This window comes from Lissotriton helveticus, chromosome 3_1 (genome assembly GCF_964261635.1).
Source record: "Lissotriton helveticus chromosome 3_1, aLisHel1.1, whole genome shotgun sequence".
Classification (NCBI taxonomy): Eukaryota; Metazoa; Chordata; class Amphibia; order Caudata; family Salamandridae; genus Lissotriton; species Lissotriton helveticus.
In genome coordinates this window covers 547,221,102-547,244,261 of record NC_136061.1, presented here as the reverse complement: position 1 = coordinate 547,244,261, position 23,160 = coordinate 547,221,102, and the positions used below count along the sequence as shown (strand labels likewise).

The following is a 23,160-nucleotide window of genomic DNA, read 5'->3' as shown; positions in this document are numbered from 1 at the left end:
CAAGCAACTGTTTTTCAAAGGGAATGTACCGCTCTCCAGCATCTGGCAATTTCTTTATCCAAAATCCTAAAGGCACCGTTGTATTTCCTTGCTTCTGCCACAGACTCCAATTAACATACAGTCCTTGCACTGTCACATTCAGGTCACTATCCCCCTTCCGCACTGGCCACGAATCCAAAGCACGCTGTATAGCCTCTTTTGCTGATTCAAATGCATTTTGCTGTTGCTCTCCCCTTTTCAAAAGCATTTTTCTTTCGCATAACTTTGGACAAAGGGGCCAAAATCTGACTCAAGTGAGGGATGTGCTGTCTTCAAAGAACCTCTGGGCTTCCTTCCTATTTCGTGGCACAGCAAATTCTTTGATCTTTTGTTTCACCTGTGGTAACACCTCTTTGTGTCCCTGATGCCATTGAATATCCAAAAACTTCACATTTTGAGAGGGCCCTTGTACCTTTGCGGGACTTATCTCCCACCCTTTACTCTGTAAATGCTCCACAATCCTGACCAACTGAATCTGCGCTTGCTCTTGTGTCTCTCCCTGTATCATTACGTCATCAATGTAATGGCAAAGTTGTACTCCAGGAATAACTGGTACCTCATCTAAATGCTCTGCCACCAGCCAGTGACAGATAGGACTGTGCAAGTACCCCATAGGAAGCTTTTTGAATGTTAGTTTTCTACCTTTCCATGAGAACGAGAATTGCTCTTGGCATTCAGGGGCTATTGGTATAGAAAAGAAAGCATTGGCAATATCAATAGTCGCATACCAAGTCCCTGGATGCTTCTTTATTTTCTCAATTAAGGTAACAGTATCTGGGACAGCTGCAAAGGAGGTGTGTGCTTGTTCAAATCACGATAATCAACTGTCATGCAGCACGTATTGTCACTTTTGCACCAAGGCCACATAGAGTTATTCCAGGCGGTAGTGATTGTAGTCACCACCACAGCCTCTATCAAGTCCTGTATGGTTGCACTGATCTCCTCATGCCCTCCTGGAATTCTGTACTGTTTCAAATGAATTACCTTAGTAGCTTGGGGCACCTTCACTGGAGAAATCTTCCAATGACCCACTTACACGGTGCCAACTGAAATGTACCTTTTTGATCCAAATTGATAGTACCCATACTCCAAATACAGAGTCATCCTCTTCATGATATCAATTCTAATAATATATTCAGAGAGGGGCACAATCAATACAGTGTACTCTCTTTTTGGTATTCTGCCTATTTTCATTTGGACCTCTGTCTGTACAGCTGGTGTCTCTTTTCCACCTAAGCCTGTGATTGTGAAATACTGTCCTTTAAACTTTTTGGGATTTCCATATATCAAAGTGGCCTCCGCTCCAGTGTGTACTAGAGCTCGGGCTTTCTGAACATTACAATGTTTCCATTGAATTTCTATGTCAACATAAAGTCTATTGTCTTTGCGAGCTCATCTCTGTACCGGAGCTTGACCTGTTTCCTAATCTGCTTTCAATCTGTCATCCCTTGCCCAGGTCAAATCCGGGTACCACCTGTCATACTCTCGGGGGTACTCCTCCCCCCTCCGGTTCTCACTGAGCCATTCACTTTCTAAATCTCTCCTATACTTCGTTTTCAAATAGGCAGCTCTCTCATCCTCCTTTTCCTCTTCATCCACCTCTGGCTTCCTTTTAATTCTATTTTGCTTAATCACTCTCCTGCTTCCTTCCTTTTTGTCCAATCCTCTTTTCCGATACATCTCCCACAGACTTTTAGTCTCTATTCCATCTATCTGCTCTTTCTTCACTCCATCATTCAACAGAGCCAAAAACATGCCTATTCTAGACAGCCTGTTATTGTCTGTATGATTCTCAGACCTAGAAGCTCTTTTAGTCTTCATCCAGTCCCCTAGCTCTCCCAACTCAAGAATTGCCTCAATCACCTGTGCCAAAGTATTACCAGTCTGATTAATTAGCAAAGTAATCATCGACTGTTTGTAAGAAGGGGGAGCCAAACTGAATTTTTTATTTCGCACTGACACAGTTAAAAGTCCATCCATCAAGTTATGTGCATTATCCAGAAAAATAGCAGTTTTCATCACTTCCTCCTTAAGACTCTGTATAGCATCTCTCAATGTATACCAGGGTTTATCGTTCACTGGCCAGCCTGTCGGTTATTCCTGACTGCATCCAACCACTGCCAATTGTAACAGGTTAGTTTGATTATTGCCCCCGTAATTCCTAAACTGCTCCTGCACTGTGGGATCATTACTGAGTGTGCAGAATTTAATTGCATCTCCAGGATCCAACATTACCCCAGAGGCGCCCATATCAAACAACCGCACCATCCTTGTAAGCAGAGATTCTTCAGGTCTTTGTCGGAATCTGTCTAAAATGTCATTAATCTCCTGCTGAGTAAAATCCTCCATAGAATCTATTTCCACCCCCTGTGGAAAATGTGAACCACTCTGTAATTTCCTACGATGTACGGGCTGTGCCTGAACCACTTTGCGTTCTTCCGACTCACCTTGACTACTGGCTTGATCACACTCTCCTCCAGAGTCTGAAAACTCTGAAGAACCCCAAATATTCCCATCCCACGTTTCAGGATCCCAGTCGATTCCTACCTTTGCAATAGCTAAACGTACTTTTTCCTTCCCCTCCTTTTCTTGTACTTGTACTGTGTGATACGTACTGTGAACTTTTCTGCCACAGTGTGGTACGTTTCCATCTTATCTTGTAATAACTTATTCTGACAAGTTAACATCGTAGAGTTATTTTTGGCTTAAAAAAACTGTTTTTCTATTTTTCATGTTCATGCTGCAGCTGAACAAATTTTTCATGTATTTTACGATAAACACACACGAGGACCTAGCCTCTTTTCCCTAACATGCTAAGCTCTTTCCCTTTCTCAACAGGCACTTTTTGCCAACACGCAACCACTTGTGCTGGCTCAGCGTCAGCTAAACACACATTCCAATTCTCTCTCAGCCCAGCGCAATGAGCCCCCTCGTGGGCAAGCATACCATATGGGACTACCTCCCATCCAGGTATTTCAATTAGTATCTGGAAATCTGCCTTAGTTTTTCCGGAAAACATTTTTCTTTCCCCTTTTAATTTTCTTTTCGTATCCTGTTCGTGATGCCAAAAATTTAGTGCTTGTAATTTAAAAAATAGAACACTCCTGAACCCTGCACTCCCAAGAGGAGGAAAATGCACTACTGCACCTTTAAACAACACACGTTAAACAACACTCCCAAAAGACGAGGCGATAAAACAAGACCCAGCACTCTCTTAAGACGAATCAAGAAAACAAATTCAGGTGCATTTAAAGTGACACACACACTTATTAATTCAATATTTTAGAAAGGAAGGCAAAATATATTGGTTAATGCAGACTCCCAAATATCAAGTAACTTGAGCACAAAACCAAATAAAATGTGGTATATATAAATGTAGCAAATAAACTTAGAAATTATGAACACAAAGTAAGGAACACCACCGATCGATCATGCAACATCCTTGCCAACTCAAGCTGGAGGAGCCCTTTGACAGCCCAGGAAGGAGTTTGATCGGGACTCAAGTTCCGTTTGTCTTACAGCAGTACGCCTCCTCTGTAGGTGAGCTCCTACATGCCCGCGAAGACTTCCAGCCTTTGAGACCTTTTTACTCAACGTGAGGCGAAGGTTCTAGAAACTTCGCCCCCTTTCTTCTGTTGCAAAAAACCGAGCTGACCGTACTGGTCTGTGTCAAGGTCAAGACAGAAGCTCACCAGGCTCCAGTATTTTGACTCCGAGACAGAGCTGTACATTTTGCACATTCCCTGAAAGGTACCAAGCACCCATCCCACACAACATGTTCCAGTTCACTCTGATCGGTGAGGAGCAAAAGCAAGTGAAGAGCGAAAACATGCCCTCCCCACTTTGCAGCTACGTGCGAGCACAGAAAATGGAGTCTATTACACAAGATGGAGTCAATTATGCCAAATGGAGCCAATGGTCAATAGATCATTCTTAATATCAGTACACCCATTAGTGCGACTGAGGAGGAAATTTGGTTGATATGTTTAAAGGCTGTGCTCTGCCGTTCTGTCATGTACCGCCACAGATGCGCCAGCTAATCCAGCGACAAGGGAACTGTTTTCAGGAGTCGTATACAAGCCGGAGTTTGGCGACCGCCGGCATTGTAGAAATATTCATTGTTCCACTAAATCGAGACCGAAACACGGCAATACGGAGTCAGTAGCCGGAGGGTCGCGGTCGACGTATGAACCTTTGAGTAGGTGAGTGGAGAGTTTGCTAGTTCGAAAACAAAAATGCTTGGTTTGCCTCTAATTGAATGCTATTATGGAAAAACTTGAGAATTATTGGCAGATGTTTGTTTTGAGAAGAAGAAAAAGAAATAAATAACAAAGCATTCTGGAGACAGGCACGCTCTTAAGGTCATACTTACTTAAACAATAATCCAAACAGTCTTAGCCGAAACAACCAAATGGATAAATGGGAAGCAAAAAGTAATGCCATGATGGCAACCCTATTTGAATAGGGCATGGTCCCAAGTAGGGAAAATGAACAACAGTTGAATTGGAAAAACACAGATGTAAAAAGCTAACTGAAACTTTGGGGAAAAAATAAATCAATTAATGGTGGGAAGTAGTATCCCTAAAAAAATACCTTGAGGTAAAAAGAATTCCAAGAGAATTACGAATAACCTTAATGCCGAGCCATCATGACACGAGTAATGAACTATTGCATGAATGGGGAGAACACATCCTGAATTCATCATTGGGTCTCATAGTAATCCTGATTAAACATATAGAGATCGCTTTGGAGAAAACCACTTCTCAATTTAACCCCATTGCTGCTGGCGACGTCCAGCGGACGTCGCGTGCACTACCTCGGTAGTGCTGCGCACGTCCGTTGGAAGTCGCAGCCCGCCCGCGCAATAGAACGTTCCGCACTAGCGTGGAACGTTCAGCACAGGCAAGGGGTTAAGGACATAGCGAAGAATTTAGAAACCATTGAATTTAATCCTGATAGGATCAAATTCAAAGAAGACCTTGAAAAACAAATAGAGAAAAATGAAGAAACAAACTTAATTTCAACGTGACAAAGAGGATTATATGGAAGGATGGATATTAACATATGCGAGAAAATTTGATGGTTTTAAACAACAGGACAAACTGGACAGTGTGACCAAGATATCAGGAAGCATATCATCATTAACCTCTACAAATGCAAGCGAGAGTGAATTGGAACAAACAGAAGCGAGGGCAAAATGCATTTTTTAAAGAGAAATTAGATTGGCCCTCCAACAGCGGAATTGGGAGAAAAGAATGGGGGTATAGCCATCACCAGTAGAGGAAGGGTGATGTTTTTAGGATACATATATATAATATTAGGAACCACAAACCTGTTCGATTTGGCACAATAGAAGCAACAGGCGGACTGTGTCCTTTGCAGCAACCCGATGGGAAACACTAATGCGGAGGAGAAGTATAAGCGGCTCCTACTAAAGGAATACAATACTCACCTGGACCACAAGAACCAGGATGCAAAGCGAGTTCCTGCCTACTATGGCTTTAATTGAACACCTGAGTGAACTTTACATGCTGCTTTCTTTCTCACCAGAATGCCAAGCCAGTGACCAAGGAATCTAATTCTGAAACGCGTATGGCGAGAGGCGAAAAGACTTTGCTTGAAATGGCCCGTTTTAGCATGCTGCTGCCTATTGAACAATAAAGGGTGAAAAAATTTGTGGGGTGCGGTGTCCTCATTGAGCGAGCAGTTTCAGTTGGGATATATGTGGCCCAGTCTGGCCACGAGGACTACCCCTCTGCTATTGCAGCAGATCCCAGTGCCTTGTTGGAGAGGCGCAGTATTGGGAACCACAAACCTGTCCCATTTGGCACAAGAGAAGCAACAGGTGGACTGTGTCCTTTGCAGCAACCCCACTGTGTAAACACGCCCTGTGGCCGTTTTAAGTTGGGAGATTAATTCCTGAGGGTCCCTGGGGTCCAACTAGGCCACTAGTAACCTCCAGTAAACGCCACAGAGCTGCGATGCAGAGAGGTGTTAAAACGGGCATGGCCTTTTAACACCTCTCTGCAACGCAGCTCCCTGTGGGCTAGTTGGCCCCCAGTGACTTTCAGAATTAAAGAGGAATGAATTCCCCAACTTAAAACGCGCCACAGGGCGTGTTTGCACACATGTCACCTCAGGCCCCACCCCCTCCTTGCACCACTGAGCAAACGAGCCCCGTGGCGCGTTTTAAGTTGGGGGATTAACTCCCCTTGAATCTTGAGGGTCCCTGGGGTGCAACTAGCCCACCAGGTACCTCGATTAAGCGCCACAGAGCTGCGTTGCAGAGAGGTGTAAAAAGGGGCGTGGCCTCTGAACACCTCTCTGCAACACACCTCCCTGGCGCATACTGGAGGTTCCTGGTGGGCTAGTTGGCCCCCAGGGACCCCCAGTATTCAAGGGGAATTAGTTCCCCATCTGCAAACGCACCAGGGGGTGTGTTTGCAGAGTGCTGCAGGGAGGGTGCTGTGGTAAATAAAATATTACCCTGGCTGAATTTCTAGGCATTAACAATTAGCATGCATCAAGTGAGAAGCAGAGTCCGTGGTATCTGAGTTAAAATGGGCTTTATTCCAATAACTCGAGTCAAAGGGAGAATATGTTCCATCACCTCTGAGGTTCAGGAAGAGTCTTCTAACATTTAATAACAAAACATCATATTATATACTTTTTACTCCTTGTACATAGGAGCAGGCGCAAGACAGAAAATGAGATAAGAACATGTGGGTGTACACTTGATGAGTCATAGGTGTGTGATAGGTAGGTGTCATAGGTGGGTGGGTACTTAGAGGAGGAGTTGGCATGACCAGCTCGAACTGTGCCCTAATTGTGCAACTTTGAGCATGACGTGCAATTGACGTGTAACTGGGTGGAGGCTGACTTTCAACCTAGCAGAGAGATCTCTTATGTCAAGGCGACCAGCACATCTAGTACAACTGATATCTAGAGTCAGGGGATGTATTATCTGAAGAAAAAGGTTGTTCGTCACTAAAAGACAGAGAGGGCATATTTATTCGTTCATTGCATGAGCTTTCTATGGGTGCAAGCACTGTAATTCACTTAAATGGAGACAGAATGGCTATCGGACGGGTCTGTTTACTTTTCCTCATCGGGCAGGGATGCCACTCTGTACAGCAGACGGATAACTGTTATTCATAATACTGTCTTGGCAGACTTCTTGCTGACGTGACTGCAGCTCAGTATGCCAAGAGTCATATAAACATTAATTCAGAAAGTGGTTTCAGGCTCAACCAGTACGATATTTATTTAAAAGAGCACAATGCAAAATGCAAATACATGGGCCTTCATTTTAGCTTAACGTTTGGGAGACTTGATGACTTGACTTGCAGGACATGTTTGCAGAGGCCTAGTGATTCAGGCCACTACGGGAAATATGCATGGGTGACATGCACATGACATGTAACATAGGGTATATGTAGTGGACATATTTGGTCAGGCAAAATATCATTTTCCTCATTCCCTCCTTGTCACCTACATAACCCTTCAGGATACATCTATATTCATGAGACCGTATAGTTGATCATACAGCATCATTTCTTCATCTTTTATCCTTTGTTTACGTGGATGTGGAATACAGGCAGTAGCACACAAGCCGCAAATGGCCGGGCCACACTGTAAACAGAGACAGCAACCAAATACCATAAGTAGGGCCATTCCTAGGAAGGACATAACTTTCCATCCCCATGCAGATATTACACCCCAGAACCAACTGGACCAAGTCCATGTGCCTGGATCTTGATGTATGGCATTAGCAATTTTGTGGAGTCTTGTTATTGCTTCGTACACAGATGGTGCATTATCTGGGATGAAAATGCAACAACTAGATCGGATGACTCTACAAGCTCCGCCCCTATCCGCCAAGATGACGTCTAGAACGAGGCGGTTTTGAAGAATGACAAGTCTAATAGCAGACTGTTCCTGGGTCAAGTTCGCCAGGGCAGATGCAGTTATATTTACAACTGTTTCAAGAGTCCTTGTTAACCTGCGTATCAGTTTACTGTTTTGGACGGGACCTATGAAGAAAAAGAATCCTCTGTTGAAATCTGTATATTGCTCCCAAGCTGTTTCAGTCTGATCGATACCTGCAGAATCTGTCTCTCTCTTTTGTCTAACATGTTCTAGTCGTGAATCTCTGTGATAATTTGATGGGGCTAGAAAAACGGGTGGCAATAAGAATGCTATATAACAAGTCCCACCCCAGTCTAAGGGCAGATGTACATAGGCTGTCTGACCACAAATGAAATAGGTATGGCGTGATGTTTTGAAAGAAGATAGTCCGTTATCATCAAACTCTACTACAGTGTTACACTTGCTGTGTCCCATATGTACTGAGCCTTTCTTACTAACACATAAATCACCTTTTGCTGGCAGGACTGATATAAACGGTGGACCTGTGTTTTGCTTGGGCTGAACGTTTAACATTATAAAATTAACAGATGCATTTCCCTGTTCGTACTCTTCATTCTCTAAATCTGTTCCTTTTCTTTGGGGGAATCCGTCTTTGTCTGGAAAGCATGCTTCATTCATTACTTTATTCAGGTTTCCATATATCCAGCCACCTGGATAAGCTATGTACCTTCTATCTATTGAGGTCATTAGAGCAAACCATGCTCCACACGAACCATTGTGTGAGAACGGTAAAGGGTAGAAGGGCAGAACTCCCTTCGTTTCTTGATAAGGAGGCAGTTGGCCACATACCCAGCAGTCAGTTGCATTGCTGGTCTGATGAGAATGGTGTAACATTCGAATAAATGTATTGTTACGTAGTGCAAGTCGATATGACAATTCATGGGGAGGCAGGTCACTAAATGTATGCTCTATGGTACTGTTACTGGGAGAGTGTATATGTGAGGAAATGGGAAAGAAAACATGTAGCAATAAACTGACACCAATTATAACAATGCACAGAATAAAAAGGATGATCAAAGTAACTATACATCTACTGCGTAATACCTTGCAGTACTTTTCCTTCTTATCTCTCTTCTTGCTATTCTCATATGTGATCTTATACATGTCAGAATCGAGTCTAACCGATTCACCACCGGGTGGGCTTAAACAATTAAACTACGTCTGACTTACTAGTTCTTGATCTAAACCTATACTCTTGCTGAGGGGTATTTTCTAGCAAAGGTCAGTGTTCTTTATTAAAAGTTTCAATGTTCCAAAGTTCCAAAGTTCCAAAGTGTCTTTTGTAGTGATGAAGGTGAGTTCGGCCTTTACGTCCTTCCATCAACTTCGGCGTCTTCCAACGTGGCTCAAGGGGACTTGAACGATCAAAAATCCGGACACAAGTACAGAATCCTCTGATGCTATGGCATGTTCCTTAACCTGGGTGTTGTCAGGGAAGGCGACAGCAACCTGTGAATGAAAAGAGAGTAGTGCAGAAATCAAGGAAGCCAGGTAATCTGTCAGCATGTTACTGTCAACATCAGTTATTTTCTTTGGCATAGGCGTACCCCACATATATACTCCATAAGGAGATAGGCCTGTTCTGGAATGAGCTACCATACGCATGTAAAAGAGGGCAACCGGCAAGGCAACCATCCAATCCACGCCTATTTCTGTACAGATCTCAGCAACTTTTGTCTTAATTGTCTGATTTTGCCTTTCTACAAGGCCTGCGGCTTCTGGGTGTCTGACACAATGGAAATTCCATGTATAACCTAACAGAAGGGACACTTGTTTCATTAATTCAGAGGAGAATGGCTGATCGTTATCTGAATAGATCACATGAGGTAGATCACATGAGGTGATTCATAGCTGGGGAAGTACTGCGCACTAATTGTCTGGCTGTTGTAACAGCAGTATAATCTGGAACTGGATATGCTTCTGTCCATCTAGACAGTGCACACACAACTACTAGGACATATTTGTAACCTCTACATCTGTCCATTTGGATATAATCCGTCTAGAGAACTTCAAAAGGGTGGTCAGGAGGATGAAATCCGCCTTGTTCCACCGGAATGCCTTTACCTGGATTGAACTGGTAATAGATCATACATGTTCGCTGCTTGTTAAACCAAATGTTCTGTAAGCTGTCTAGCATTGCCTTCTCTCCCAAGTGTGTTGGACTATGTGCTGAGAAGAAAACAATGTACCTTTTCCCCTAGTCATCTAACCTTGGTTAGTCTGGACCCCTCCTTGTTCAGTCCAATTCTTTATCTCATCTGTTGTGGCATGTGTCTGTATGTCGAGTACATCTTGTGTAGGGTCCCTGACTGTCATACATGTTGTCAGTAATGGTACCTCTGTCCTTGTCGTGTCTGTTGGTGTCTGGGCTGTCTGAGCTGTTCGGTCTGCCAGGTCATTACCCTGGGAAATGGTGTCTGTAACTTTGGTGTGAGCTTTATATTTCAGGATAGAAATGGTTGTAGGTAAATGTATGGCCTCTAACAGGGCCTGAATAAGTTGGCTGTGCTGAATCTTGGTCCCATGGGAGGTCAAGACTACGCCAAAGGCATATTGTGAGTCTGTATAAATGTTTGCTTAGCTCTTATGCAGGCTTGTGTCAGAGCAATGAGCTCTGCTGCTTGAGCAGACAGGGTGTCTATTTTCTGTGTCTCTATGACTTCTGTGGTCACGGCATACGCTGCTACTAAGTCTCCTGTACTTGTTCTCATGCATGATCCATCTACATAGAGTGTCAGGTCTGGGTTTAGAAGTGCAATATCTGTCAGGTCTTGTCTTGGTTTGTTCATTACTTCCACACAGTCATGTGGTGATGCATTTACTGTACTTGAGGGCAAAAGTGTTGCAGGATTCAGAATATTACAACGTCTGATCTCTATGTGTGGTTGAAATAATGTCAGTTCATGTCCTGTCAGTCTTGCTACAGTCAAGTGTAAAAATAAATAAAAATAAAAAAGCATAAAATGTTTACTGTAACATGGAGTCGCTTAAAACTGGCGCTTGACATAATGCTCTTTTTAATTCCTCAAATGCCAAGGTGTGTTCTTGTGTCCTAGGGAGAACAGCCAAAATGGCTGCCTTCTGTGTAGTTAACTGTATGAGTGGTTTGCTAGATATGCATACTGGGGAATCCATTGCCTACAGTAAGAAGTGAGGCCAATAAAGGCACGTACTTCCTTTTGTGTCCTGGGCTGTGAAAGGTTAGTAATGAGCTGTATGATTCTTGTGTTAGCTGTCTACCGTGTTAGCTGTATACCTGGTGTACCCTCCTTGGAAAGCAAGTGTTGTACACCACTTGCTTTACACAGAAAGTATAAGACTGTCAGAGATGCAATGTCACAGTCTGGTTCTGATCTTGCTGTAATTAGAATGTCTTAATGTACTGTATCAGTGCTGTGTTGGCAGGCATGTAAACACTGTCCAGCCGTTCCTTTAGTGTCTGACTGTAAATGCTAGGGCTCACTGTCATCAATCTAGCAAAAATAATTTACATAGAAATAAATAAATAAAGAAAAATGAATTTTCAATTCAAAAGCTCTGCAGTTTACAAAAAAAAAAAAATCCTACTCTAGATCTTGGGAACAGTATGACCATACTACCTACAATATGTTCTCTAAATGTATTTGAATAAAATCAAAGTATTCTTGTCATAGACAGAAGGCTGGAGCCTCTGTGAGAAACAGCCCCTCCCTCTAGAATTATGTTCGCGCTCGGAGCTTTGAATCAATTCCAAGCCGGGCTACACTGTGATCTAAAATTGAATGACTGCCAGATGCTGAACTCATTGCAAGAGCAAGACTCTTGCCAATTATTCTGTTTACACTTTTTTAAACTATACATTTGCAAGCGTGACTTATCTGTAAGTCAATGAAGCTCTCAATGTTGACCGTTTCAGAGGAGCAACTTGGCCCCCCTTTACATAAACATTGTCTCCGTGGCTCGTCAAGTATTTTTATTCTGTTCGCGAAGGAAGCCTGACTTAGCTGGAGAACAGCCAATAATCGTCCGCGGAAAGGAATTGGAGGATGGCCAACAAGACAGGCACTGCTCGCTCCAAGAGGGAGTAGCCCTCCCTTTACATAAACATTTACTGGGAGCCAGGCCATCTCGGTCTCGGACGGACTGTCTCAAGGTTAAAAAACACATTCCTTGTACGTCATAACATATCTCTTCCCAGGCCAGAGCTTTTCTAACTTTAACTGAAACAAAATGTAAAACGTGGTAAAAAGTAAATTAATAAAGACATATATTTTTCTGTAACTGAGTGACATGCTAGCATTTTAAAATCATTCTGTACTGCTACTAAAAAGCTCCACTTTCTAAAAAACACTTTTGTCTAACTAATTCAGCTAGAAGGCAAGACATTTGAAACATGGGCATTTGTTTAGCATGCAAATTACCACACAAAAAAAGAAAGGGACAATTTGCTTCTGCACACAATGCTAAGCACTTTGCAGTTGAGAGAAAAAAACGAATTATTATGGACTGTTGGGTTGGGACTGTTCTCTGCATATATCAATGGCGGCTTCTCCACTAAATGTTGATCTGAAACCATCTGTGTAAGTATTGCACCTCTGAATCAGACATAATAAATCCTATTTTCAAGTCTTGTTTAATGAACACTGCTTTTACCGTGCAATATATCACCATTCTATCAGCAGCCTGTCAAAGTACATAGGTGAGCCTTGAAACTAAATGAATGCAAACTAAACTAATGTAGGGGACTCTTAGCAATGCACTAACATGGTAGTGTATTGTAGCTATCAAAAAGGGCCACATTCATTAATTTCACAAATAGCCACTTTCCCAAGTGAGTGGGATAACTGTCACTACGCTATTCTAAAGGGCAGCTTGCATTGGGAAAAATATTCTGTAGAAACATTCCTATTAAAACAAAAAACACTGTTGCATTACACTAATTAAAAGCACATTCTAAGATGGGTCTGTTTCATATTTTCTTTCCAACCGTGAAAACATTGAAGCACTCTTTGTGCAAACCCTTATCTCACATTCGACTGGTCTATTTACAACTATACCGACCTCTGAGCCAAACACATTAAATCAAGCGTTCCAAGGCATTTACCATTCAATCTGCAAACTGAATACGCCCATTGGATAACATGGCAAATCGCACCTCCACACAAAACATGCTTTTTCCACCACTACCACAGCTCGGATCCTTTTCAAATTTGGCATCACAGTAGTCCAAGCTATTTCCTAAATCCTCACCAAAAAGCAACCAATTCCCTCCACTGGAACGGGTACGAATTTCCGCTCAAAAACACGCCCCCCCGCAAACACCAAAAAACGCCAAAATCCCTCCACACCTTGTTGATCAGCATGTTAAAACAAATACTGACCTTCTTAATACAAGAAATTAACTCTTTGGCAGCTGAAGCACAATCATTCCCCAATGACTGCAGTACATGGGAAAGTCATGACCTCATCTCTCCACGTTATCACATAACACATACGCACATCTTCAAAACGTTTTCTCCAAGTACTTGAAAGAGATCCAGCTCTCTCCTGCCTAACGTAATGGCTAGGGACCTGATGATAACATGCTCTGCACAAGCCATAACTACATGGCGCTATTCACAAGCCATATTTACAAGAAACTCAACAAGTCACAAAAATGACACGCTATTCACAAGGCATATTTACAAGGAGCTATACTTAAGAATATTCAACAAACTACTCACAAGTCTTAATCTCAAGTCGCTATTCACAAGCAACTACAAGCCATTCACAAGGCGTTACACACATGGATGTAACAAACTATTCACAAGTCTTAAGCACAAAGCGCAATTCACAAATAAACCAACTAGTTACTCACAAGGCACTTGCGCAGTCCAGTAGGGACTTGTCTAGATACAAGGAAATGAACTCTTCAGATGTTGTTGGCTTTAATTCTACATACTCTAAAGGGTACAGGTGGTGGCGTTCTCTACCTACTGGGTCTTTCTGAGGTGGTCACTTTAGCTAGTTTTTCTGACAGAACGGGATAAATACCAGTTAACAACGGCCTTTCTTGGCTTGTTTAGTTCTCTCTGCTTTATTGAAATCATTCTTTATTCTCCTATGTCACTCTTTGCGCCATAACTCAATGGCATCTGTCTGAGAGGGTCTTGACTTCTTTTTCAAATGGCGTTTAGCCCATGCTTATTATACATAAAATGACCAGGTGTGTCTCTAGGCCGGATATTAACTGTCTATTCTAGTAAACCTCTTCTGGTCCCTATCTGACGTAATTTTGAAAACAGAAACCAATACAATGGAAACACAATACACAAAAATAGACTGTAACAATCAACAATCATTCACACTAAAACAACATAACATTGAAACACTAAAACAGATACAACTACAGAGAGTTAAACATGTACTTGAAAAACAGTTTTGTGCACTGAAAATACAGTGCAACCATACCGGTCTCAAAAATTGAGACACGTCTTTACCGGGCCCACTTTTTACTGTGGACACGTCTTGACCGTTCTCATCTAAAATGAGCCCGTCTTGAAACTAGATACATTCCCCATAGTGGTACTCACCGGGAAAGCAGAACTTGAAACTTGAAGGCCTCGGAAACTTGACTTGACTACGCTTGCGCCTTGGAACAGGTGGACCTCTGGAGACCTCGGACCTTGCTCTCTCACGGGCTGGGCCTCTGGTTGAGACGATCCGCGATTCTCACCGCCTCACATGGATGCCTGGTCGCAGTCCGTCCTCCTCCCTGGGCCTGAGGGAGTGGCAGGAAGTCCTGCTGGTGCGCTTTGAAGTCCGTCACGGCTGTAGAAGGGGGCAAAGACTAGACCGACAACTCCGGCGAGTGGGGAAAGGGATATGTCCCTATTCGGGCGCCAAATTATGTGGTAAATAAAATATTACCCTGGCTGAATTTCTAGGCATTAACAATTAGCATGCATCAAGTGAGAAGCAGAGTCCGTGGTATCTGAGTTAAAATGGGCTTTATTCCAATAACTCGAGTCAAAGGGAGAATATGTTCCATCACCTCTGAGGTTCAGGAAGAGTCTTCTAACATTGAATAACAAAACATCATATTATATACTTTTTACTCCTTGTACATAGGAGCAGGCGCAAGACAGAAAATGAGATAAGAACATGTGGGTGTACACTTGATGAGTCATAGGTGTGTGATAGGTAGGTGTCATAGGTGGGTGGGTACTTAGAGGAGGAGTTGGCATGACCAGCTCGAACTGTGCCCTAATTGTGCAACTTTGAGCATGACGTGCAATTGACGTGTAACTGGGAGGAGGCTGACTTTCAACCTAGCAGAGAGATCTCTTATGTCAAGGCGACCAGCACATCTAGTACAACTGATATCTAGAGTCAGGGGATGTATTATCTGAAGAAAAGGTTGTTCGTCACTAAAAGACAGAGAGGGCATATTTATTCGTTCATTGCATGAGCTTTCTATGGGTGCAAGCACTGTAATTCACTTAAATGGAGACAGAATGGCTATCGGACGGGTCTGTTTACTTTTCCTCATCGGGCAGGGATGCCACTCTGTACAGCAGACGGATAACTGTTATTCATAATACTGTCTTGGCAGACTTCTTGCTGACGTGACTGCAGCTCAGTATGCCAAGAGTCATGTAAACATTAATTCAGAAAGTGGTTTCAGGCTCAACCAGTACGATATTTATTTAAAAGAGCACAATGCAAAATGCAAATACATGGGCCTTCATTTTAGCTTAACGTTTGGGAGACTTGATGACTTGACTTGCAGGACATGTTTGCAGAGGCCTAGTGATTCAGGCCACTACGGGAAATATGCATGGGTGACATGCACATGACATGTAACATAGGGTATATGTAGTGGACATATTTGGTCAGGCAAAATATCATTTTCCTCAGTGCGGGACCTCCGGTGCGATGCCGGTCTTTTTTATTTCTTTTTTTAGGAAGGGGGGCTGTGTGGCCCCCCTTCTTTTCCTAATTTATTGGACCTGGGGACCCATCCCCAGGACCTGGCCCCTTTTTTTTTTAAATTGGAAGGGGGCCGCGTGGCCCCCCTTCCCGAGGCCATAATCGGCCCGGGGACCCCACCCCCCGGGGCATGGCCATTTTTTAAATTTTATTTAATTATTGGAGGGGGGCTGCGTGCCCCCCCTCCTCAGACCAATTATGGCCCCGGGGACCCCATCCCTCGGGGCCGCCCTTTCCTTTTTTTTTATATATATATTTTTTTATAATGGGGAGGGGGCCGGGCCGGCTCTGTCAGTTGGGGACCATTGGGGGGGTCCCTAATCCCCCCACGATCCCGCCGGCTCCCCGCGTCCTGCAGGGACCAGCATTGCTTTTCCACATGGGGAGCTTCTAAGATGCAGCTCCCAGTGTGGAAAAGCAATCTGCTTTGGTTTTTGAAAGAGAGAGCAGATTTCCTGCTCTCTCTTCCAAAAACCAAAGCAGAATTTTCTATGGCAGGGCGGGAGCCATAGCAAACTGCAGTGTCCCGGGGGTGGGTAACCCTGGTCACTGCAGGAGCCGGCCCTGGGGGGATGGCGGTCCCCAGGGTCATCGAGTGTTCCAGGAGGGGAGCCATGCGACCTCTGCCCACCATTTACAAAGCCCCGGGGGGTGGTGGTCCCTGGGGTTTGGAGATCCGTCACAGACCCCCCCAATTTTAATATTAAAGCCCGGGGAGGTGTCGGTACCTGGAGCGTGTAGGGGGGGGTTTAAGCCCCCCTCACAGGTTTCTTTATTTTAAAAAAATACAAGCCCCGGGGTTGGCAGTCCCCGGGGCTGCGGGGGGGCCGTGAGCCCCCGCAAATATTTTTGAAAAGCCCTGGGGGTGGCGGTCCCAGGGACTGTGGGGCCCCTTTGGGCCCCCCATTACAATATAAAGGTTAGCCCCTGGACTTTGCCCACCCGGGGGCTAGATAATAACGAAGCGCGCCCGGATCCGCGGACCCCCGGTGTCACATGACATGTACTTAATGGACATTAAAAACATACTTTAACTACATAAATTACACAATTCACATAAATAGTTGCCTTTCAATTGCCAAAAAAATAGAATACATTTCCAAGACGGTACCAATATCATTGTTTGCATAATGCAAAATTTTAACTCCGTCTGCATATTTACGAAGTTTTATACATTATATATATATATATATATATATAAAGTGTGTGTTTGTGTACATTTATACACAGAAATACAAACAAAACATAGATAAGCAATTATTAATCTTTATACATATATATGTGATGTGTGTGTATGAATACATTTATACACATGAATATAAAACAAAACATAGCTAAGCAATTTTTACTATTTATACACACACATATATATGTGTATGCAGGTATCTGAAGCATGTCCCTCATGTAGACTACCTGTGGACCAAAAGAGATGACTATAGGTCAATCCAGTCGCCATCTTACTAATAGTTTCATGATTTTTCAATTCATCCGTGCCTGCATTCCACATAGTAATATAAGCTGTATGCTGTAATATAAAATCATGCTCCAATGCATATATGACCTATGGTGCTCAAGCAATCACGCCGAAATGAGTCAGCACAATTAAACAGTTGATTATTAAATGTGTGCCCCCAAGTGCCTTTTTTTCCTTATGTGTGGTTTCATATATATAATACATCTATATGTGCATACATTTGCGGCTAATGTGATCCACATAATGTATTTGCTGTGATTTATGAAACATTTGTATTTATATTTAATTATGTACTTAGAACCCAAAAAGAATGTGTGTTGTGACTTGTACCTTTAATAAAAGTTTTGCTGTTCCCTTGTAAAATAGCTTATATTCTTGATGTGTAACTCAACTAATGAATATAGCATATGAGTTTAAAGCTACCCATGAAACAATCTGTAATGATCTTTGATTTGTATTTCTCTTTTTTGTTGAATATGTTGCTAGATTAAAGTCAGTTACCATCAGTAATTTATGCTACTTTGTGGCAGAGTACAGAGTTATGGACCAATTATTTCTATGCCTCAAATAATGCTATTGAAGTCAATTTAGTTGGTATTGCACTTGCTTCACTTTATTTATAGCGACTGAAATGGAATGACTGAATTTACAACTAAGACTTGGGGGTCTTATTTAGAGTATGACAGACAGGATACTTTGTCACAAACGAGGTGGATGCCCTGTCCGCTGTAGTACAAGTGCATTATAACCTAAGACACTTGTAATACAGTAGACAAGATAATTGTCTAAGTTTTGACAGAGTTTCCTCTCCGCCAAACTCTAAATAAGGCCGTTAACGTTGTGACAACTAATAGTGGTGGGTATAGTTTGTGTAAACAGCATGTCTTTTTCCTGTCCTGCTTTTATTTATTCTTTCATGAGTCAAACTCACAGAAACAAGGAGTTATTTATGTGGGGTTTAACATGAGCTTCCATTTGTGTGACTAGCTCTAATAATCAGCCTGTTTTTCAGGATACAGCCTATCAGTCAGCATAGCTGTCTAATTTGCTATTAACATCTTGGGGACATTCAGAAAGTTGACCTAGGAACGCAATCTACATGTTGCTTACCATTGGCTTTGAGGTTTGTAACTCACGTTTTCTGGTTTTCTATTTGCTGGCTTTATTTTCTTTAGACTGTCCAGCTCTAGTTTGTTCCTCCCATTTACCAAAACCTTGTTTACTGTATTCTTCTACAAACTCGCTTTCTGGAAACAGACCTTTAAATCTTGCTCTTATTATTTATTTTTATTTATTTATAAAGTTTTATATAGAGCGAACTTGACCCAAGAGGGTATCAGAGAGCTTTACATTTAGGATTGTTGTGTTACAAATTACATCAGATACAAAAGCATAGTACGGAACAATACATATAAACAATGTTACAGTAATTCGAAGGAGGGAGGGGAGGAAGGAGTAATAGCGGGGAGACGTGGAGGAACAATGCCCAATGTCCGGCTGGGTAGGTGACGGTCAAGGGGGAAAACCAGGGCCAGACTCCTCATTAGCTGTCAAGCAGCTCCACTGGTCATCAGCCATGTTGCTCAGGTCAGGTTGCTTATCTTGTCACATTTGCTATGCATTCAAAGATAGAGGTCAAATGTCAGGCTGTGTCTTCCAGGGAGTGTGGTGTTAACTTTTCTTTATGTGATTTCAAAATTAGAGGCTTTATGTGACAATTATGCTGGCTACTGGGGGTCTGCTTGAAGAAGGCTGTCATATGGTTTTTTCCCTAGAACACAACAAAATATAAATGTCTGAATGAACTGTGCTGATGATCAAATCAATACATTTGGTGTTGAAATTTCCACACAGTATTGCTGTATACTTTTATCAGTAAACCTGTATGTGAGTGCAAACGTAATGGTCATTTCATTTGAAGATGTGTTGTCTTTAATGGCAGTACGCTACCATACCAGGCATACACCACGTTACTCCACTCCACTGTACTCTGCACCACTCCATGCCACTGTAGTCTACTCTTCATCGCCCCACTCTACACCACTCTACCCTTCTTCACTACACTCCACTCTACTCCTCTACTCTGTACCAGTGCTCTCTACCTCCCACTACTCTACTGGACCACTGCACTCTGTCACTCTGCGCAACTCTACTTTGTGCCACCCTGCTCTGCAACACTGCACACTATGCCACTGCACTCTATGCCAATGCACTCTATGCCAATGAATGATATGTACCTCTCCACTGTACGCCAGTGCACCCTGTGATAATTCCGTCTATGCTACTGTAATCTACTCTGCACCACTTCACTCTACTCTGAAATAATGTACTTGGCTCCATTGCACTCAGTGCCACTCCACTCTATGCCACTGTACTCTACACCTCTTTTTTCAAAACAAATGTACCCTACACCAGTCTATTCTGCACCACTGCACTCAATGCCATTGCACTCTACACCAATGTACTCTGCCACTGCACTCTATGCCGCTCTATTCTACTCCGTGCCACTGCACTTTACACCACTTAATTCAAAGTCAATCTACACCGCACAAATCTACTCCTCATCGCTCTACTCCATGCCAATGCACTGGATGACAATCAACTTCACTCTGCGCCACTCTACTCTATGACATTATACAAAACACCCTCACACTACACCACTCTGCTCGACACTTCTCCACGACACTCTATGCCACTCCACTTAACTCTGACACGGTACTCTACTCACCTCTATGCCCTTCCACTCTACGATAATCCACAACACTGTACTCTACTCCATGACACTCCACATCACTCCTCCCCAAGTCACTCAATTCTACTGTACACCACTCTATGTACGCTACTCCATAACACTGCTCTCTGTGAGTAGTGTGGCTCACTGGTTAGAGGCGGCAGGCCTGAGAGCAGAAGTCAGCCTGGGACCAGGGTTCAATTCCCGACGCGGCAGGGTCGTGGACCTTGGTCAGCGGACTCGATAATTCTCGCTTCGGTGCTTACTCTAATCAGGGGTTCCACTCGGCAACTCTGGGCATTAGCTTGCCTAATCTCCACAACGGCCCCACCAATTCCGGGGATGCCTGGCTCCACCTTGGGGACTCCCAGCAAGGGACCATCCCACAGGGAAAGCCAGGACGGGTTCCCCAGAGTTATACAGCGCCGGGACGCCCCGTTGCTGGGGCAGCTGTGCGCTTTACAAGTATACTACATTTACATTTACATTTACTCCACTTTAGTGCACTCCTTTCTACTCCTCTCTTCTTTGCTGCAATAACCTTTAGCCATGTTGAACAGCAGCCACTCTGGTGTACAACAGTGCTAAAACATATTGACAAAGCCAATAGCTCTTGCTAGGCGAGCCCTATTCGCTTTGCCAAAACTTGTTTATGAGGACAACCACTTGATTTTGGTGTATGTGATAGCCTCTTATTTACTACTGAACAAGGGGCTAATACTTCTGTTTCAAAACTGGATACCTCCTCGATTTAGACACAATTGCACAAATGTTTATAGTACTAATATTTTCTCCAATTTCTTCAGGGATAAAATCCGGCGACAAGGACATTGGGGCAGCTTTGGTGTCATCACCTACTGATCCCGATCATTCTCTGCATCCCTTTAGGCATGTGGACCTCTCTGAGTCCCTTAAAATTCTTACGGGCCTGAAGTCTGGCTCTCCTTCGGACCCCTGTCCGGCCAGAATGTTGGCAACAGTTGCTGAGACCGTTAATAATGAGGTGAATGGTATCATCAATTTGTCTCTTCAGGTTGCCTGCGTTCTAGAGGCCTGGAAGCAGGCCAAGATTCTGCCTCTTTTAAAAAAGCTGTTGCTCGACCCACTTTGCACAGTGAATTACCGCCCCATCTCCCTTCTACCCGGCTTGGCCAAGGTGTTACGAGAAGATGGTGAATAAACAACTCACAGAGTTTAATGAGAGAGAGGGCCTGCTGCATCCGGCCCAGTCAGGGTTCAGAGCCTCCCACAGTACCGATTCTGCCCTGGTGGAGGTTTCGGAGGAAATTAGGGAGTGTCTGGACACTGGCGGAAAGGCAGGATTAATTTTGCTCGACCTGTTGGAGGCGTTTGACACTGTCTCCCACTCTCTCCTCCTCTTGTGTCTAACCGAGATCAATGTGTCGGGCCCTGTTTGGGGCTGACTCAGGTCCTTCTTGGAAGGACGGGCTCAGCAGATATGGCTTCCACCGTCCTCTTCTTCTTCCCAGGCAGTGACCACAGGAGTCCCACAGGGGTCCTCCCTTAGCCCCCATCTTTTCAACATTTATGTCCCACCTTTGGTGTTCTTGGCAGAGGACCTTGGGGCTAAGGTCATAGCCTACGCGGATGACACCCGGCTTCTTTTCACTTTAGATAAGAATGTGGACTCTGTTTCCTCTGCTCAGTACTGTCTGTCTTCCATTTTTAATTGGCTAGCTGCCGCACAACTTAAGTGTAACGAAGATAAATCAGAGATTCTCCTATATGGAAAGTTTCCTTCAAATTTTAGAGAAGCTCTTTGGCCCCCGGAGTTCCCTATCCCCACATCTACAGGGAAGCCCGCCAAGATCCTGGGGGTGTCGTTTGAGGAGAATCTTTCCTTTTCTACACAGATTAGGAAACTTGCCGGGACCTGCTTTGGCCTTTTGAAATCTCTGAGGAAGTTTCTCCCTCTCCTGCCTAAGGCGGCGAAAGAAACTGTCATCTGTGCCCTTATTCTTTCTCAGCTGGTCTATGCCAGCGCCCTTTATGTGGGTATCCTGGGCTATCTGTTAAAAAAAATACCAGGTTGTCCAAAATTCAGCAGCCAGACTTCTTCTTGAGATTCCCGCTAGGACTAGGATAAGACCCCACCTGCGCTCTCTGCACTGGCTTCCCATAGCTGAACGTGTGAAGTTTAAATCTTTAGTTATGGCCCATCGCGCTCTTCATGGGCGTGGCCCCATCTATCTGCAAAAACGCTTCTCTTTCTACACTCCAGCACGACATCTGCGTTCCACGTCCCAGCGCCTCGCCCCAGGTCCCCCGCTTTAAATGTCAGAGGCTCGGGGGCAGCTCTCTACCTCGGAAAGCTGCTGCTGCTTGGAACGCTCTCCCTTTCGTCCTCTGGAACATTCAGGACCCGCTGATTTTCAAGAAGAACTTGAAAAAAATATCTCCTCACATAAATCTCAGATGTTTGCCCCTCTTTGCTCCGCGCCAGGACACTCTTTTTTTTACATTTTTTATAAGTATGTTTATTAACATTTTCTTTAATACATTACAAAGACATTGATTAATAGAAGCACACAGTGGCACCTTCAGCGAGACATCGGCATCATATAAGAACAACAGTGGCGGATAATCTAGTAACTGTTCTAGAGACTTATACATTTGTTGCGAGCATCTTTCAGCTGCATAACCCACAATTCCATCGCAAGAGCTCACTGTGAATTATAGAGCGACAACCCATAGTGTGTCAACCATGGCTTCCATATTTTCCAGAACTTTTTGGGGCAGCCCCATGCTTTATAGGTCGTCTTTTCCCCCCAACATATACATATCCATACTTTTTTCCCACTCCGTCAGGGACCGGATCGCCACAGCCCCGCATGCCTTATCCAAGTCACGTTTCGCAACCACCAATCCCAATTGAAGTAAGGTTAACTTTGGTTTAGGGAGATCAATGTCAGTGGATATCTCCAGCAATACGAACTGCGGACTGAATAGTATCGTCTCCCCCAGGACCGTACCCAACCTTCCCAGCATGCTGGCCCAATACTGTAAAAAAATGTAC

The 23,160-nt window shown here is 43.7% G+C and overlaps 1 protein-coding gene across 9 annotated transcripts in view; it reads left to right on the top strand.

The window, feature by feature from the left end:
• The window catches only part of BOLL (boule RNA binding protein), a 1,385,263-nt gene that overhangs the window by 1,205,825 nt on the left and 156,278 nt on the right, over positions 1–23,160 (top strand). Inside the window, exon 10 of one of the 9 annotated variants that reach the window (XR_013608668.1) lies at positions 18,405–18,515. The exons of the other annotated variants lie outside the window; for them this stretch is intronic. The gene's annotated coding sequence lies outside the window, so the exon portion shown is untranslated. The remainder of the gene's footprint in view (positions 1–18,404; positions 18,516–23,160) is intronic. 9 annotated transcript variants of the gene reach the window in all.